Below are 20735 nucleotides of genomic sequence, written 5' to 3'. Positions count from 1 at the left end.
GAAAAGCCTTTAAGCCCCATTTATAACCAAGCAGGGAGTCCACTTGCATTTTTATTTTATACCCTTACAACCACAACGTGGGGCAGGCAGAAAGGTTGGACAGGTAAGAGCAGGAACCTCCGGCTGTCAGCAGGAAGTGTTGTCTGAGCTGGTTTTCCAGGTCATTCTGTTCCGGGTAGGACGTCATTCTTGGCAAATAGGCAGAACAAGCAAGGCCTTAAGTAGATCAATTACCAATCAGTATCTAATAATTGGTCGTCTCTACCTGGTTCTACTTCAACGTGTATGAACTAGTATGTTCTAAGTGCCTCTCAGTAAACTCATCGTACCCATTGCTTCACGCATCCTGTGTGGTCTGCAGAGACAATGAAGAAACAGGCGATATGGTTTCAGAATGGAGGAGCCTTAGGAAACAAGCCACAAGGTTGGTGCTCATCGACCAAAATGCCTTACATTTAATTCACACAACATATTTCTGAGTGAGATTGTGAACATATAAGCCAAAACAATGCATCCAGAAATACCTAAATTCCAAGAGGGCAATATGTTCCATCAGGGTTTCTTTCTTTCTTTCTTTTCTTTTTTTTTCTTTTTTTCTTTTTTTTTTTTTTTTTTTTGTTGTTGTTGTTTTCGAGACAGGGCTTCTCTGTGTAGCCCTGGCTGTCCTGGAACTCACTTTGTAGACCAGGCTGGCCTCAAACTCAGAAATCCGCCTGCCTCTGCCTCCCAAGTGCTGGGATTAAAGGCATGCACCACCATGCCCAGCTCAGGGTTCCTTTCTTAAACCCTGTTTATAACAAAGATGATAAAAGTAGCAAAAAGAAGCTTTGTGGATGAAGGGAACCAATTCCCCAGGGTCATCCTCTGTCCTCTATGTGTACAGGATGCTATGGCCCCTGTGCATTAAAAATAGTAATAAATGAAATTTTTTAAATAATAAAGCAAAGTGACAATTTTTAAAAAAGTTTTTTCCCCTTGCCAAGTGCAGTAATACATGTCTACAATCCCAGCACCCTGAACACTGAGTCGAAGGATGGCAAGTTCAAGGCCAGTCTGAACAAAATAGGAATCTTCACATGAGCCTGGGCTCCAGGGGTAAGTCCTTGTCTCCAGACACAAAAAATGAAGGAGTGTGGGGGAGAGCTTTTCTTTAAGAGATTTGCATTTACAAAACAAGACAAGAAAGCCCAGGGCTGAAACACAGGAAACACAGATCCTGCTGGGAGGATATTTCTAAGCTTCAGAGTTCCCATGATGCTGTAAAACACTGAACAACAGAAATCAAGGTTGACAGATGCAGCCAGAAACAGGCTATTTTCCTCATGTAAAAAGTAGTGTGAATCTACCAACCTCCACCCCATACATAATATTGAAATTAGGGACAACACAACATTTTCTGAAGGAAACTGGCAGTAGGCAGAACCTTGACACTCAGGAGTGCTGTTGAGGGAGGTGTCATGGGCCAGAAAGAGCCTTCAGGATGGTCAGAGAGCAAGCATCTCCCGGAAAGCCAAAGTGAGGCTTTGTTCCCACATACAAAGTGGTTCTGGACAGTGGCCTAAGTTAGCCAGAAGGTAGATGGCTAAAGAGAATGAGGAAAGAGGATTTCCCATTTCAAGGCCAGCCTGGGCTACACTTTAAATGCCAGGTGTGCCAGTTCACAGCCACAATTTCAGCAGCTGGGAGGCTGCAGCAGGAGGATAGCCACAAGTTTGACAGTGTGACCCCCTGCATACTGATCTCCTTGGATACAGAGCAAGAGCGTGTCTCCCAAAACAAAGCAAAACAAAAAATCATTGAAGAGAAGCGTAAAAACTATGAGGGATTTAAAACAAAGATGCACGTCACCGAGGCAAAACAAGAAAGGGCCAGTCAGCTGTTTTAAAAGTGACACATTTTAAAATTAAAAAAACAAACAAACAAACAAACAAACAAAAAAAACGAACAAAAACCCCTCAGCTTGTAAAACGGTCAGCAAACACCAGAAAAGTAGAAAGCTAAGGTCCCTAAGAATGGGCTCAGCAAGATGACTCACCAGGTAAAATATTTGCTACCAAGCCTGGCAACCTGAATTTCATACCTGGGACCCACATGGAAAAAAAGAATCAAGTCGTGCAAATTGTCCTCTGACCTCCACACATATGCTGTGGCTCACAGACACCTATAGACATACACATAGGAAAGAAAGAAAGAAAGAAAGAAAGAAAGAAAGAGAGAGAGAGAGAGAGAGAGAGAGAGAGAGAGAGAGAGAGAGAAGGAAGGAAGGAAGGAAGGAAGGAAGGAAGGAAGGAAGGAAGGAAAGAAGGAAAGAAAGAAAGAAAGAAAGAAAGAAAGAAAGAAAGAAAGAAAGAAAGAAAGAAAGAAAGAAAGAAAGAAAGGAAGGAAGGAAGAAAGAAAGAAATTTTTTAAAGTCAAAGTGTAAGGAGACATGAGCTGAAGGCATTCCCGGTGCTACTCACACATGACTGTGTTATAAATCATCTGAAGATGCTGTTAAGCTAGACTTTGACTCAGCAAGTGTAGCATCAGGCCTGGAATTCTACATTTTTATATCTGTGTGAAGGTATCAGGTCACTTGAAACTGGGGTTATATAGATAGCTGTGAGCTGCTATGTAGATGCTAAGAATTGAACCCAGGTCCTCTGGAAGAATAGCCAGTGTTCTTAACCACCAAGCCATCTCTCCAGCCCTGGGATTATGCATTCTTAACAAACTTCTAAGCAGTGCCAGGACTGCTGGGCCTAGGATAACACAGAATGAGAAGCAAAGACCTGATAACTCCCAACTTATTGTGTCACACTGGGAACCCAGACAGAAACTCTCTGCACTCTCTGTGAACTGTATAGACTATACCAAAGTTAGGAAACGGGGTGGGACAAATAAACGTTTATTGTGACTCATTAAGCTGGTTGTTACTTTTCTCTAATCACCTAAACATAACTCTGCCATGAGAATGCTTGTGCATTTTCCTAGATATCCCAGTGTATGCTCACTTGGTGACATGCCATGAGAATACAAATGGGATCATCATAAAATGCAGTGGCACATGTTTGCACATGTTTGACATGGAAACTTCCCAGTGGTAAGTCAGTGGGCTTACATGTGGAGAACTGCTAAAGTCTCAGATAAACCACAGGCTTTGTAACTTGAGCCATGTACCCGGATGCCAAAAGACTGCTTCTTGCTCTCTGCCTACTTATGCTCTGTCCATCAGGGAGGACTAAAGACATTTGATCAGCAAACTGAGCTCTGCCAAGAAGAGCCTGAAATACATTAAGGAATCTAGAAGTAGCTTATTTCCCCCATGCATCAAGCATCGTGCCTGGGTGACACCCACAGCCTGTTAACTAGCAAGTCTTCTTCCTAGACTTCAGGCCTATGTTCTCACTTGTAGACTGAGCAACCATGTCAGTCCTCATTTGTACTTCAATTCTGTAACCAAGTTTGAAGAGTAGCAAAGAACCCTAGACAATATGACTTCTGAGTCTGTAGTATTATACCCAGTCCTTGTAGCCCCCTCCCAACCTCTTGCCTCTAACTGCTATTTGTACCTGTTACCTGGGGTCTAACACCAAGCCTGACAACAAAAGTGGCAGCATTTGTCTAAGTGATGAACCCTAAGGCTGGAATCATCATGCCAGATGGGATTCTTGCCTGCTTGTGCCAGCCTTGGTGAGACACTACGTTGTTTTAGTCCACAAAAACTCAGTCTGACAGCCTGATCATCACCCTTCAGGTCTGTATTTCCAGAATACTTTTATGAGCATGCCAGAAGTTTAAGAAATCTGATTTCTAGTTCTCCACTATTATTGACTAACCACTTTGTATTCTATACCTCATTTTTCTTCCTGTAACATGGAGTTGAAAAATATCTTGTCTTTTTGACAAGATTGTAGTGATAATTAAACCATAAACATCACAACAATACTTGGGAAATCTCTAAAGTACTATCTGAGTATCAAATATTGACACTAAGATCACAGGTTTAATTTAGCATATGAATAAACTACTTTAAATAGCAACATCTCCCAGTCAAGAGAAATGAAATAACTGTTAGCACCCTATTATATCTCTTAAACCCCAAAACTAAGGGAACTGCTTGGTATCTAATAAGGATACCAAATAAAATGTAACGAATTTGTGGGTCTAGAGAGGGCTGGCTCAATGGCTAAGAGTATATACTGCTCTTCCAGAGGACCCAAGTGTGGTTCTCAGCACCCACATCCAGTGGCTCACAACTGCCTCCTAACCTCAGCTTCAGGGAATCGGATGTCTTCTTCTTGCATCCACAGGCAACTGCATCCATGTGCACATAATTACACATACACACATAATTAAAAATAAAACAAATCTTTTAACAAACTGCAACCAACTTTTATATGTTTAAGTCCTCTTGTAGGTGCCAGTACTACTGAACCATGTGTTTCCTTGAAGGAAAGCAAATTTGGTACTGCCAGCACTTGGACTTTTCCTGTGTTTGATATGATAGACCAAGTAGGTTGTTAGAATATATAAGGTAATTAAATTCACTGAGGAAACATTCAGTAAATAGACAATAAATAAACTGTCAAGGAATTGGCCATCCCAGAGATGATACAATTTATGGGAAATTTAACATATGAACAGGATAGTCTACTTGTTTAAAATTTAGAAAATACATATAAAAATTATAAACTGCCCCTACAATACTCATAAGCTATAACATTTAATATTTCTTACAGAATATAAGAAATTTCATTTTGGTCTAAGTTCATAATAACTCAAATGAACATATGCATACAAGGCACCCAGGACGCTAGGACTAGAACATTTACGTTTTATTTGTTTTAGTTTTTGAGAAATGTGTCACTGTAGTCAGTGGACAGTGAACATGAAGGACTGGCATTCATCAGGTATCTCAGGGTGGCCTCACAATCAAAATCCTCCTGCCTCAGCCTTCAAGGTTTGATTCCATGTATAGACCAGCACACCTGTCCCTAGCGTTATTGTTTTGAGAATAGTGAATGGAGACTCTGCTGAGCCTCTAATGAGGGAGAGGATAGCTGTGAAGAGCATCTTGAAGTTTCCCACACTGCCTGATCCGTGTTGGAGGATTTGCTCCTCATAGGAGTGCTATGTGAGAGAAGATGCAGTGTCCACACCAGAATGGGGATCCGACCTTCCATCCAAGGCGCCAGGATTTCTGTAAATTCTGCAGGAAAGGGGACTTGGTGGGAGGAGTCTCAATCCAAGAAATCTTTCCCTTGCCTTCTTGTCTTGATGAGTGGGGGTATGAGTGGGGGGTATGCCAGGATTTTCTTTCTTTCTTCTTTCCTTTCTTCCTTTCTTTCGTTCTTTCTTTTCTTCCTTTCTTCCTTTCTTCCTTTCTTTCTTTCTTTCTTTCTTTCTTTCTTTCTTTCTTTCTTTTCTTCCTTCCTTCCTTCCTTCCTTCCTTCCTTCCTTCCTTCCTTCCTCCCTTCCTTTTTTTCCCCTTCTTTCTTCCTGCCTACCTGTCTTTCTTTTCATTTCTTTTTCCTTTTGTGGGGGAGGGGTTACTACCCCATAATCAGGTATTTCATGAATTAGGTTGCTCAAACCCCCCCCCCCGACCCCAGTCTTTCTGAATGTAATATTGTCACTTTTGTGCTTCATAGGAACCCCTTTGAATTTTGAAAGGGGTAAGGTCACTGTGCATTCTGCTCCTGGTCCTAATTTTCTGTTTTTGCACTCTATATTTGGAGTCATCATGTTGGGCTAGGTGTGGTGGTGTACATCTTTAATATCAGCACTCATTCAGGAGGCAAGAACTCAGAAGGCCAGCCTCATCTACATAGGGACAGGACAGCTGGGGCTACATAGTGAGACCCTGTCTCAAAAGAAAAAAAAAATCATTGTGTTGATACAAAATTAAAGCCCTCAGAGTAACTTGTCTGTACAACAGTGTGTGTGTGGGTTCTGGGACTGTTTTTCTGACATGCACTCTGGTGTTCTCTTTATGCCATGCTCCTCTTACACAGTACAGAATTATGAACACAACAAAGTTTCTTGGCACTGTGATTTTAATGCTACTGTAAAGATCTAACACAAAGTGAGAGTGGGGACTGAAGAAGTGGCTCAGCAATTAAGAGCATTTGTTGTTCTTGCAGGGGGCCTGGGTTTGGTTCTCAGAACTTACATGGTATTTCAAAACCTCCTGTACCTCAATTTCTAGAATATTCTGACACCCTCTTCTGACTTTTGTGGGTACTTGGCATACACATACATACAATCAAAACACTGATACATTAAAAATAAAGCAATAGCCAGGCAGTGGTGGCGCATGCCTTTAATCCCAGCACTCGGGAGGCAGAGGCAGGCGGATTTCTGAGTTCGAGGCCAGCCTGGTCTACAAGGTGAGCTCCAGGACAGCCAGAGCTATACAGAGAAACCCTGTCTTGAAAAAAAACAAAAAAAAAAAAAGAAGAAGAAGAAGAAGAAGAAAGAAAGCTGAAGCAAGCCAGTAAGCAACATCCCTCCATGGCCACTGCATCAGCTCCTGCTTCCTGACCTACTCAAGTTCCTGACTTCCTTTGGTGATGAACAGCAATGTGGAAGGTGTAAGCTGAATAAACCCTTTCTTCCCCAACTTGCTTCTTGGTCATGATGTTTGTGCAGGAATAGAAACCCTGACTAAGAAAGACACATGGTGTCCAGAGAAGTCAGAAAAGGGCATCAGATCCCCAAAACCTGGAGTTATAGATGGTTGTGAGCCACCATGTGTGTGCTAGGAACCAACCCATGTCCTCTGCAAGAATAACAAATGCTCTTACCTGCTAAGCAATATCTTCAGTCTTGTTATTAGACGCGTTCTCACGACCGGCCAGGAAGAACACCACAGACCAGAATCTTCTGCGGCAAAGCTTTATTCTTACATCTTCAGGAGCCAGAGTGTAAGCAGCAAGAGAGCAAGAAGCAAGAGAGAGCGAAGCAAGAGAGAGAAGCAAGAGAGAGAGAAAAGCAAGAGAGCGAAAAAGCAAGAGAGAGAGAAAAGCAAGAGAGAGAGAAAAGCAAGAGAGCGAAAAAGCAAGAGAGAGAGCGAGAGACAAGAGAGAGAGAGAACGAAACCCCGTCCCTCTTAAGGAGCATTCTCCTTCGCCTCGGACGTGTCACTCCTTGATTGGCTGCAGCCCATCGGCCGAGTTGACGTCACGGGGAAGGCAGAGCACAAGTAGTCATAAGATACCCTTGGCACATGCGCAGATTATTTGTTTACCACTTAGAACACAGCTGTCAGCGCCATCTTGTAACGGCGAATGTGGGCGCGGCTCCCAACATCTCCCCCTTTTTCTTTTAATAAGAGCAAATAGGCCACCCATATTAATGAGAGTGGAGATAGAGGTCAAATCCCCAGTGTGTAGGTAAAGGAGCCATGTACAGGATTAGCTCTTAGGCTTACAGGCTTTTACCCAGAGCAACCCTGACCTGCTCCCGTGTCGTTTTGCCTGGGGGAAGGGAACTAGGACACTGAACCTTCATGAAAGATGACATGTCTCCCTAGAATAGGCTCATATATGCCGCAGAGCCTTTCCATTGCAGTGCTTAGCCTTGCAACTCTCTCGGGCTGCTGAAGCACACTCACTCTATCCCGTGCAATGAGTCTAGCCTCATGGGATATAAGAGCTGAGTGGCCAGCGACCTATTGCCTAAGCATAGATATATCAGGGGAAGCTCCATGTTCTAGTCCTGCAAGCGCCTGGGCAATAACCACCTTGTCTCTCCTAGTTTAGGCCTTAAGCTTACAGACCAATCAAAGAAGCAACACTAATCCACCGCAAAGTGTATCTCCAAATAATATTAATCCCACCCATTTTTTAAAGAAAGAAAATGCTGAGGAGATCCAATTGGGTAATCCTTTGGTCAGCGACAGGTCCAAGCGCGTGGAGTTGACCTGAAGTCTCAATTCCCGAAGGATCTGTTCAAATTCAGCCATCCAATTCTGTAACATATACTGAAAAAGACTTTTTGACAAATTAGCTGCCCTAGTAAATTTAACATACTGAATGGAAATAACACACAATCCCGGAAACTTTTGTTCACATCCCTGCTGAGTTATTTGTCATAATACATCTAGTTGTATCTGGACAAGATCTATGAGTTGATTAACCAGCATGAGACCTCCCTGTATCTTGACATTAGCTGAGGCCTGTTTATCTATGACTGTAGTCACTGAGGCTGACAAAGTGTTAATGGTGTCAGTTGTCTGGACCTGTCCAGACAGAGCCAAGGCTGTCTGAATTAAGGCCAAACCCAGTTCCTAGTTAGTGGTAAAAAAGCAGGAGAATACTTGAGCATTATACATCACCGTCATTGGGAGTGGAAATGTCGACATTATCCCCCAACGCTGCTCTCTTTTTATTATTGACGCCCTGGACATCACCAAGACGAGGGACATTAGTATTCCCTTGGTCAGTCTGGATTTTTCGGGTGAGTCTTTCTGGTACCCAAAATGGGTTGTCTTCATTCTGTGGGAAAACACAGATAGCTCCCCTGGATCTTATCAAAATAGGATCCGGGCCATACCATTTATTATCAAGGACATTTTTCCATTTAACCATCTCATTGGGCCTATCTGGCTCTGAACAATGACGTTCAGCCGCAGTATGGCCATGAGCATCAATATTTAAAAAATTGAGTGTAAAGAGTGCCAAAGACACAGACACTCTTGGTGCTCGGGGTACAGTCTCCTCAAAAGTTCCCCTCTTCTGTTTTATAAGATAGGCTTTGAGGGTGCGATGCGCACGCTCAACAATACCCTGTCCTTGAGGGTTGTATGGAAGTCCAGTCAGGTGGGTTACGTCCATCTGACGGCAGAACTGTTGGAATTTTTGAGACGTATAAGCTGGTCCATTATCAGTCTTAAGGAGTCTGGGTTTCCCCCAAGCACTCCATGCCTCAAGACAATGTTGAATCACATGTGAGGCTTTTTCTCCGGTTAACGGAGAAGCAAACATGATGCCAGAACATGTGTCAATGGACACATGGAGATATTGAAGTTTTCCAAAGGAAGAAACATGTGTAACATCCATTTGCCAGACCTGTAGAGGTCGAATACCGCGTGGGTTAATTCCCACATGAGGAACTGGCAAGAACTCACAGCAGCTTTGACATTGAGTAACAATGTCACGGGCTTCTTTTCTTGTCAAGGAGAAACGACTGCGTAATGTTTCAGCCGTCACATGAAAATTATTATGAAAATTTCTTGCAGCCTCTACCGGGGATGATAGGGCAGCAGCCACCACTTTAGTGGCCTTATCTGCCAAATCATTTCCCAGAGCCATGGGGCCAGGTAGGCCTGAATGGGCTCTAACATGAGTAATATAAACAGGAGATCTTCTAGATAACAAAACTAATTGTATCTGCTGAAAAATATTGGCAACTCTACTGGAAGGCTTAATCACTCCAGCCACTTCTAAAAGATTTACTGCATTTACCACATAACAGGAATCTGACACAATATTAAGGGGTTCTAAAAAGGTTTTTAAAACTTCTAAGACCACTAAACATTCTACCACTTGCGGTGAATTTTCATTATATTGTTTGGCTACCACTTTACCATTAGCCACATAGGCACCTATGCCAGTTTTTGATCCATCAGTATATACCACAATCCCATTTTTAAGTGGGTTTCTTACTGTTATTTGTGGAAACACAACAGATTGATTTTGGGCAAACTGTAAGATTGGATGCTTTGGATAATGGTTATCTATTTTTCCTGAAAAGGAGGTAACTAAAACTGCCCAATCATTAGATGTGGCTGCCAAGGTTTGAACCTGTGCAGCGGTATAAGGTACAATTAAAAGATATGGACTTTGCCCAAAGTGGGTGATTGCTGCTTTTAGACCTTTAAGGGCAAGCTGTGCAATTGCATCAGGATACCAATCTATTATTTTAGCTGGGGATACGTTTGGATGGATCCACAACAATGGCCCATTCTGCCACAAAACTGCAGTTGGCAATTGTGCTGTCTTAAAGACACACAAACTGAAAGGCTGCGAATCCTCAATACGTTGTAATTGTGCATTCTGTAAGGCCTTTTCCACTTTTTGTAAGGCCTGGTTAGCAGCTAGAGTAAGAGTCCTAGGGGAGGAGATATGAGGATCTCCTTCTAAAATACCAAACAAAGGCCTTAACTCAGCGGAAGGAATCTTTAAAAAAGGTCTAAGCCAATTAATATCTCCCAACAGCTTTTGAAAATCATTTAAGGTATGGAGGTGATCTCTTCTTATCTCTACCTTTTGGGGCACAATCTTATCTGGGGACATCACAGAGCCCAAGAATTGTCCTGTATCAGAAATTTGGACCTTTTCTGTGGCTATCTGTAAACCCCACTGACTTAAAGTTTTAAGTAGAAAAGGATATGCCTTTTGTAGCATGGTAAGGTCTTTATGGCACAGGAGGATGTCATCCATGTAAAGGAGCAAAATTAAAGAGGGGAATTGTTCCCTCACTGGCAAAAGAGCTTCTTGCATATAAAGCTGGCACATTGTAGGACTATTGGACATCCCCTGTGGTAAGACCTTCCATTGATACCTCTTATCAGGTTTAGCAGAATAAGCTCTCTGACCCGTTAACAAGTCAAAAGTCCACTCTCTCTGCTCTGGAGTTAAAGCAGCAGCGTTTGCTCGGTCCTGCGCCTGTGCAGCCTCTCGCCACAGAGATCTCCATTCCAAATATTTGCCCATATTAGGGAGAGCGGCTTTTGCAATCATTTGCCAGTCGGCAGGAGTTAGTGCCATGCCGGCAAGCCTGTCTAACTGCACCAAGGTAAAATTAGCATTGGTTCCGTATTTACGAACCGACTCGGCAATTTCTTTAATTTGTAAGTATTCTACCGGAGCGTGGACACGCCCACCCTCGGCTCCTTCAAAGACTGGAAATGCCTGTTCTATTTTCCTTTGTTCCTCTCGGGGAATGAATGAGTCTGCGCACTGCCTCTCTGCGCACTGCCTCTCTGCGCATTGCTGACGCACTACGGGCTGACGCACTACGCAGGGCGGGGACTCCGCATAGGGCGGGAGTGCACCTGGTAGCCGATTGCCCTGAGGCCAATCAGCAAACTGGCCTTCGCCAGCCGCTTTTGGCTTTTTTCTTGACCAATTAGCTGGCTGGTAATGGGCTGCTTCTTCCTCCCAGTCTGTTTCCTCAGAGGAGAATTCTTCATCTGCTTCAGAACTACTAAGAGCTGGCTTCCTGAGCTCATCCAGCGATGAGCACAGGCTCCTTTTCCTATAGACCTCCGCTAATTGATCTTTCTTCTTTTCCCTTTTTCCTCTTTTTCTTCTAATCTCTCTCCAGGTATTCCTACCTAACCTTAACTTTTCCTCGGGTTCAAGACCCTTGGAAAGGCCTGTATACTTAGTTTGTATACTACATTTTCTTTTTGCTCCTACTTTCTCTCCCCGCTTTACTTCTGATAGCTTGTCCTGAATTTCCTCTAGAATTTTTAGCCCTGCCTTAAGCACTATATAACATGTGAAAAGGAACAAAAGGGCTCCTAACACTAGAAAAAGTTCAAGGCCAAACATACCTGGTAAAGCCATTTCTCACTTCCGTTCCCCAGCTGATGAGTTCTGAATTCGGCAGTTGAATCCTTCTCAACAGTCTGTTTTATGGGAACACTTTATCACCGTCGTTCCCCAGCTGATGAGTTCTGAATTCGGCAGTTGAATCCTTCTCAACAGTCTGTGTTACGGGAACCTTATAACCTTGATTCGCAGTTCTGGTTCCGGAATGAGGGATCTTCCTTGCGCCAGTCCCGAGTTTTTTTCTCGTCCCGGAATTCGGCACCAATTGTTATTAGACGCGTTCTCACGACCGGCCAGGAAGAACACCACAGACCAGAATCTTCTGCGGCAAAGCTTTATTCTTACATCTTCAGGAGCCAGAGTGTAAGCAGCAAGAGAGCAAGAAGCAAGAGAGAGCGAAGCAAGAGAGAGAAGCAAGAGAGAGAGAAAAGCAAGAGAGCGAAAAAGCAAGAGAGAGAGAAAAGCAAGAGAGAGAGAAAAGCAAGAGAGCGAAAAAGCAAGAGAGAGAGCGAGAGACAAGAGAGAGAGAGAACGAAACCCCGTCCCTCTTAAGGAGCATTCTCCTTCGCCTCGGACGTGTCACTCCTTGATTGGCTGCAGCCCATCGGCCGAGTTGACGTCACGGGGAAGGCAGAGCACAAGTAGTCATAAGATACCCTTGGCACATGCGCAGATTATTTGTTTACCACTTAGAACACAGCTGTCAGCGCCATCTTGTAACGGCGAATGTGGGCGCGGCTCCCAACACAGTCTTGTATTTATTTATTTAGTTTTTAACCCACTGAGTTCAATTAGTGCAGCCCATATGTGTATGTGAGGGGCAGGGGTGGGGGAGTGGCCATCCAATAGGGCATGGTGAGCCTATAGTGGCCACACTCCTAAAGAGAAGTGACTGTCCCTCCCTTGGCAGCCATCCACTGCCAATAACTCCTCAGCTGGGGTGGGGCTCTGGGGCCACTTTCCTCTCCATGCTAGGATTTTGAACTGATTTGCTCTTATGCATATTTTATATAGAAACCGTAGCTGCTATAAATTTACATGGGCAACAGCACATCATGTCCAGAGGACACAGGTTCTGAGCACTCCTCCCCTTCCCCTGGCTCTCACATTCTGTCTGTCTCCTCATTTCCTCTGAGCTTCTTGGGGGAGGTTGATACAGGTGTGCCAGTCTACTTCGGAGCACCCTCGGTCAGTTGTCCTCAGCACTTTCAACAGGAATGCATCTCTGCTTTAACCACCTCACACTGCAAGAAGAAACTTCTCTGAACCAAGTCTGGGAGCAGTGCCAATCTATGGATATAAACACAAATATTTAAAATGCCATTTCACAACATGACCATTTAGAAAACAGCCTAGGTCCTGACTTTCTGAGCCAGGGCTTTTGATTAGTTTACAGTACCAGGCATAAAAGTCCCCCTGTGGAGGAGGCCTCATATGCAATCACAGGAGTATATGGTGACCCCATTATACATCTTCCATTATTGTACTGGCGGGTTCATCTTGCCTAGCAGGTTGGTATTGCAGCATGCAGGGTTCAGTACTCAGTCAGACCTTTTCTGCCCCAGCAGCCTGGACAGCACCTTGAATAAGTACTAAGAAAGCTAGCCAGCAGGGAGCATCCAAGAGTGATTTTTCTGTGTCCTGTAACCAAAGTTTGTGATGGCTTCAGCAATAGGGTCTTAACATTTTAGTCAGGGTGGGCAGCCAAGAGCAATGGTGATACTTTATTGAAATTTTACCTTTACAATGTCAAAACATTAATAGACTTGCGAAAGGAGAGATAGAACAATATGGGTCCTAGGGAATATTATAACTAAATGTGGCATGATTAACAAAATGTGCCCAAAGTCTACATTTTACACTGGTTCAGTATGTAATGTATATTTCATACATTCATATTTCAAAATGCCCATTATCAACAACTTAGAACTTCATACTTTAAAGAAACAAACAAAAATAACTTCATTGTTTGGAACTCTACAATCCTCACAAGAATTTTTTAATGTATTAATATTGTTAATGTAATCAATGAGCACTAATATGCCTGGACAGGACATGTAACCCAGGCTCATGGAGCAAACTTCCCCACGTGCGGATTAGCCTAGTAATGCTTTGCTGAGCTTTTGCTCTGTTGCATTGACCACCCACCGCCCTGAGCTACTGTGTAAGCAGGAAAGTGACTCTCAGAGGCACAGTAAATTGAGAAGAGGCTTTTTATAAACCCCTGGCAGTTAAAATAGATTGGCCTTTGTGGCTACACCACTGACCTTTTCTGAGTTTTCTTGACTGGCAGTGAACTACCCTGACAAGTACGCTGTGACTTAGTTTGTTCTGATCATGAAATCATGTGGCAGATGTACCACTAATAGATTATACTTCGTCTAATTTTATTTTCGTATTATATAGTATGTGGCAATCTACATCATACAAACACCTATTTTGAGAAGCTAAGCAAAGTACCTTTAGTTCTAGTTCTGACTTTATATTCTGCTTTCCTATCAACTCTTAGTTTATCAACGTAACTGGTAAGGTTTGAATAATTCAGGAGTCTATATTGCTTTGAAGGGAGCAGGCGACCCATAATACCATGGCGGAAAAAGAAAAGTACAGTCCTCTCTTAATAATCAATTCTAAACCTTCCAACAGTCTGAAGCCAAATGATGCAACTGCTTACTTCTGCATTATTCATAGAATTTGATTTCGTATTTACATTGCCTGGTAAGTTAAGTATGAAACTGCTGAGTTTGATGTGACTCTCTTGGGATAGAGAGGGGAGGGGAAGGAGCTGCCAAAGCCAGTACAGCTGCTGTCTGATTCATTCCCAAGAGCTTAGGTGCCTGCTACACTGTAGCCTCTGTTATAGGTAAGAGGGCGCACAGGAAACCATACTTTGTCCTTTCCAGCTCACTGTGGGTAAGAGACAGACATCTAAGACAGGAAACCTGATGTAGTGACAGCTTTGTTTGGTAACACGTTTCCCATCCTTCTAACTGGGAAAGAAACCACACAATTAGTTATTAAATTAACTCCAAGTCATTTATGAGAAAATTGATTTAATACTAACCAAAATAATCAAGAAAGGAGCTACTTTCAAACACTTAATAAATGCTTATGGTTAACACTGTGCTAGCTATAAATTTACCAGCAGTTGGACAGAGGGAAACTGGGAAATTATTGTTTACTGAGCAGAGTTTTGAGCCCTTTGGTACTGTTGTGTGTTGCAAACTTAGTGTAACATCAGCAGAGCAAACTGATGGAGTTGTGGAGCCAAAGAAAGGGTCCTTAAATGTTTAAGAAGATAAATCACAGAGATCAGTTACAGGCAGGACCCGTTTTTCACCTGCAGCACAGGATTTAGGAAGCTATTTCTCAGTCCTTTTCTGATGCTGGGTTAAAATAGCCTAACAAAAAACATCTTGGGAAAAAAGAAAAAAAAAAGGACTTAGTTTAGTTCACAATTACAGTTCATCAAAACTGTGAAAGCAAGGGCACGGGAACTTGAATCAGCGGGTCACATCAACTGTCAAAAGCAGAAAGAGAATGAATGAATGAATGCTCTTTCTTCTCCTTTATACCGTCCAGGACCCAACCCCAGAGAGTGGTGGGAGTCCTCTTAGGCTGCATCTTCCTACATCAATTTGCATCATCAGCTCGCACACTTACACACCACATACACACACACACACACACACACACACACACACACACACACGTCAACCTACTTTAGACAATTCTTCACTGAGATTTCTTTCCCACGTGATTCTAGACTTTACCAAGCTAACAGTATAAAGCCAACCATCAAGATCTACCATGGCAACAGGGAGCTGATTCCAGCCCAGGCTTATGAACAGAGAAGACATAGGTACACAGAGAGTTCTACAGTGAAATCAGAGAGGCTGATATCAGAGAGGCTGAGACACACGATGGGGGATCAACTTATACTCTGCTGAAGCCAAGAAGGGATAAAGGAGCTATCAGCTGCAGACATCAGTAGCTTGTGAGAACTGCACAGCCAGAAGCGTGGCTAGACAGTAGACAGGCATCTTCCTATGATGCAAACCCCGAACAGAGACCAGCACAGTCATGTTCACATGAGGCTCCTCTCTGGGTGCCAGACACCTTTCTACAGAGATGGGGGTGGGAGAGCATGGAAAGAGAAGAACCATTACTTCAAAGAGGCAGAGATAAAGAGATCGTGTAAGCATGACGAGAATTAGAGCCAGAGCAGACAAAGCTCAGTTTTCCTTTTCTGATCTGTAGTTGGGGAAAAGGCAATCAGAATTTCTGTGTGTGTTCATGAGCATGCATGGACATACATGTGAACGCCAGAAATCACCTCAGGCGTCATTCCTTGGGAGCATTTTATCTTCAAAAACAAATATTATTTTCTCCTTTTTATGTGTTTATTTATTGAGACAGTTTCACTGTGTAATCTGAATGGCCTGGAACTCACTACATAAATCAGGCTGGCCTTACACTCACAGAGATCTACCTGCCACCATACCCAGCCTAGAAGCCTCTATCTTGTTTTTTGAGTCAGGGGCTTCCAGTGGGACATGGCGCTTACTGATTAAGCTAGGTAGCTGGCCAGCAAGCCCCAGGCATCTCCCTATTTCTGTCTCCTTAGCATTGGAATTACAATCGGGTACCACTGTGGCCCTCAGTAGTATGGACAGGCATTTTACCAACTAAGCTGTCTTCCCAATGTTGAGATTTTTTTTTAAGATTTATTTATTTATTTATTATGTTTAAGTACACTGTAGCTGTCTTCAGATGCACTAGAAGAGGGCATCAGATCTCATTACAGATGGTTGTGAGCCACCATGTGGTTGCTGGGATTTGAACTTCTGACCTTCGGAAGAGCAGTCGGGTGCTCTTACCCACTGAGCCATCTCACCAGCCCCTGAGATGTTTTTAAGAATAAAATATACATCAAAGGGCTGCAAAAATGGGCCAGCAGTAACAGTGCTTTCTGTACAAGATAAAGACTTGAGTTCAGATCCCCAGCACCCTCATTAAAAGATGGGTGAAGTTAGCCAATAAGGTCAGCTTGCAATCCCAAGGCTGGAGAGGGGAGGTAGACACAGAAGGCTTCCTTGGACCCACTGGCTGCCAGCCTAGCTCCAGTTTCTGCAAGAGACACTGCCTCAGGGGAATAAGTTAGATAGAAAAGAACACCAAACATCCTCTGGACTGCATGTGCACATGCGTTTATACACATACACCACAGAAATACACAATCCACACACACACTTAAAGAATAGCATATTTGCTTATACCTGAGAAGTGTAAATATTTTTATAATTTTGCCATCCTGACAATACCGTCCCAAAGGCTCTTGCAGAAATAGATAAAGTTGAACAGACAGTTTGGGCAGAACATAGCATACGGTAAAGGAGCTAGGAGACAACCAGACCTACCCACGGGAGAAGGAGGGCAGGGCAGATAGACTTCCTGAAGGGGCAATCATGAGTTGTGTGTCACAGAAAAACCAGACTGTCCTGAGAAGCAAGAAAGTAAACTCACTCTTGACATGGCTACCTATAAAGTCAGAGCATCCTATCTCGATGAAGTCTTTATTGGTAGCAGGTCACAGGATCCTGCCCGTGCCTCAGATAAAGGGTTTACTGAACCAGAATCACCAGGAATGCAGTTGTAATCACACTTGTCCCCTCGTTCACTAGGGAAACTTAAACAGGTTACTTGACCTTGGGGACTTTGTGTCTTTATCTCTCACTCAAGAGTGACAACATTGCGTGTTTGGAGCATTTAGTCCATTCATATAATGGACTCAAAAGAGTATCTGGCACCTCCTTCCTGCTCATTAAATAGTGGCTGTCATTAAGTAGTTAGAGGACATATATCATTTTTCAAAACACTTTGTGTGTTTTAGTTTTGCAAACCTTAGAAGATCACTAATAGTTTAGGAGCCAGAATGCAAAGAGGTCACGTGACTTTCTCAATGTCTGAGGGCGCTGTGTTTTCCTAACTTTGCTTTGCAGAGAGAAAGTCCCTAAACACTATCCCAGCTCCTCTTTGCACCAACCTCCTCTGGTTGGTTCATTTTTGGTAATAATGTTGGTGGTGGAGCCTGGCTCACCTCTGGCCAGTCCTTTGGGAGTCAGCATGCGGCAAGCATGACTCTACCAGCTGAGCTGTGCCTGGTCAGTCAGCTGGCAACAGTTTAGCGTTAGTTTCAGGAAGCTCTTTTTTTGATTAACAGATCTGAAGCTTCCCCCGAACAGGACATGGATAAATGCATGTGGGTTTAGTGTCCGTGTTTCTTTGTAAACGGCATTCCCTAGGGTTTAGTGTCTGTGTTCCTTTTTAGACGACATTCCCTAGTGGTCTTCCATTCTACTGTTGCAAATATCTTTTTGGTAAGAACATTTAAAACACAATGCAAGCTGGAGCAGACTACTACTTGTGTGAGGAAGTCCATTCTCTCTTTCTTCAATAAAACCCAGACTTTGGTTAGTCCCCTGGCTGCCGTGCACGCCTATCGCAGAGATTCTAGCCAGCTATAAATGGAGATGCCGTGCCTTTTAAAAGAGAATATCTTGAAAAGGAAGTTTATTCTTTTTTCTTCACCCTGCTGCATGAACTTGGCTATGATAGCTCTGCCCCATCAGACTTTCGAGCAATTAAGAAGAGTTTGGCCCAGGAGGAAATCAGGAAGTCTGCATTCTGTGTGTCAGAGGGATGTTCCACTAGCCTTGATCTCTTTACCCAGGCTGTTATGCCAGACGGGAATGAACCGATGTCTGATTTAACCTGCTGCTCTTTTGCCTTTACTGCAACATATCCGACATAACCATGACAAATATAGACGACCAGGTTCAGCACCCTCCCCTTCCTGGTCCCTTCTTCTAAACCAAAATGGCAGCTGGAAGCCCTGCATTGTGGGAAATGTGGAGTCCACAATTTCAACAGAAAGTTGAAAACTGTCGGAAAGGGTTAAAATGCTTGGTTTTAAATTGAGGAACACTTAGAAGATCTTTCATAGGGGAGAAATAAAAAAACCACACCAGTAAATCCTGGTGTTTGCAAGTATCCCATAGACTCTTCAGCTGATTGGTTGTATCAGTGCCTGCGAATTTTTAAGATGATTTTTCTTTCTTAGGCTTTTTTTTAATGTGTGTGCTTGTCTCCATGTATACGCGTGCATCGTGGCACATGCTTGATGCCCACTGAGGGCAGAAGAGGGTGTCAGATCCCTTGGGACTGGAGTTACAGACAGTTGTGGGTGCTGGGAATGAAACCCAAATTCTCTGCAAGAACAGCCAGTGCTATTAACCACTGAGCCATTCCCCAGGCCATATATATATATATATGGGGTTTTTTTGTTTTTTTTTTTTTCTGGTTTTTCAAGACAGGGTTTCTCTGTATAGCCCTGCTGTCCTGGAACTCACTTTGTAGATTGTTGTGTCTGGCCAGCAGATAACAGCCTGGGTTCTAGCCTGGAAAGGCATTTTGTAAACCTGGAAGAGAAGAGGGGCTAGGCGACGAGAAAAAATGATGCAGCTAAGACAGGCATTCTGATCAAAGCTCAATTTTACTATATCAGCATGCAGTTATGAAGGGGAGGAGGTGGGGGGGGGGGATTCCCGCCAAATAGTCCCTGGGACCAATAGCAAGGAGGCAGGTTCCAGCAGTGGGCATGGCAGAACGATTGAGCCGGCAAGCTCCATCCAGGTGTAAACAGTGGAACCCTAAGGCTGGGGGAGGGGAGGCTACTACAGTAGATCAGGCTGGCCTCGAACTCAGAAATCCGCCTGCCTCTGCCTCCCAAGTGCTAGGAGTAAAAAGTATGCCACCACTGCCCGGCTATATATTTTTAAGGACATATTTATCACTGACTAATCTTTATTTTGTTCTTAGGCTCTGTTTTTCCCAATTTCCATGATTTAGAACCAAACACTGAGAATAAATTTTCCCTAGTACCTCCTCTTCCCAGAGTAAGAAATTTTCTGTAACCTTTTACATCTGTCATGCCCCAGGGCCTTTTCCTTCAGTTTGTTTGACAGCATCATTGACCTAACAGTAACCCCACCTATTGCCTGACAAATCCCTTATTTGGAACACCACCACCCCCATTCCTGAGTATAAAAACCAGTATCGTTCCCACATCCACGGCTGATCTCATGAACACTGGGTCAGGGGAAGGCACAAAAAGAAAGCTTGCTTTAATTAAACTGTCCATGATTTGGGTAGGCATTTTTCTCCTCTCATCTGCGGGACTAACAGAAACTGAGATTGTCTATTAGAAGGTCCTTAAGGATTCTCTCCTGGGAGCTACAGGATGAAACTGTTGTGTATATATAAATCCTGCATGCACAGGACGCCACAAATGTGACAAACATCCATCAGCATGCATGTGGCGCTGTGGAACGCCATCTTTGGCACTCCAAGAACTTCACAGATAGCACATCCTTGTCGAGTCTCATTTTAGAGTCACGTCATGTGACTTGTAGAAGCACTCTACGAGGAGTCTCTTACCAAAGCAGATGTCCGTGACTTACTATTCTCCTTATTTCACAAAATGAAACCTCCAAAGTTGAGTAGAATTAACAACACGTGAAAAATTTAAGCACTTTCAGAAGGATAAATCACCGCTATCTACTTGAGACATTAGACATACCATGTGAGTTGTGCTGGAGGCAGGACAATGGGAAAGGCTAGTTTTGCAGCCCTGGAGAACAGCTATCCACTGGGGAGCAGCAAAATGAGCTGGCCAGAGGATAGTGTGATGAATCTGTACCAGATAAAGTGTCAGAGCGTGCACCCATGCTCCACATTTCAGATGGAGAAGTTATGGATCAGAACGCTTTGGGTAATCTACATTTAAAAAAGAAAATCAGAGAAACCCAACATACAGCGATAGAGTGTGGTATCTGAGTCACCGGCTCCCATTCTTCAACCCTCCCCAAACGAAGACCTGCTGGGTTCATTAGTCTAGCAGGCAGCCTTCAACTGGGGGATTTCATGGTCAAGCAGGAGTTTGTAGCCAGTTCACAGAGGGCGCACTCTGGCCTCCACACTTCCTAGGAACACAGCAGAAGAGACGCCTAAGGGAACATCAGACCTGAAGGAGAAATCTTGAGATGACTGTCACAGAAAAACCAGAACGTCTTTATAAGCTAGAATGCACACTCATTCTTCCATTTTACCAAGTCCTTATTGATATCAAGC

General features: G+C 43.5%; 1 long non-coding RNA gene across 1 annotated transcript; it reads right to left on the bottom strand.

Annotated features, from left to right (window-relative positions):
- Positions 1-38: 38 nt before the first annotated feature.
- On the bottom strand, positions 39-6824 carry Gm40127. Its single transcript, XR_867573.1, has 2 exons — positions 6789-6824; positions 39-355 (listed from the first exon to the last, which is right to left on the bottom strand). It is a non-coding gene; the product is annotated as a predicted gene, 40127 (long non-coding RNA).
- Positions 6825-20735: the final 13911 nt, after the last annotated feature.

Source organism: Mus musculus, chromosome 3 (genome assembly GCF_000001635.26).
Source record: "Mus musculus strain C57BL/6J chromosome 3, GRCm38.p6 C57BL/6J".
Taxonomy (NCBI): domain Eukaryota; kingdom Metazoa; phylum Chordata; class Mammalia; order Rodentia; family Muridae; genus Mus; species Mus musculus.
Note: the sequence above shows the minus strand (reverse complement) of the source record. Positions and strands in the feature narration are given on the sequence as shown.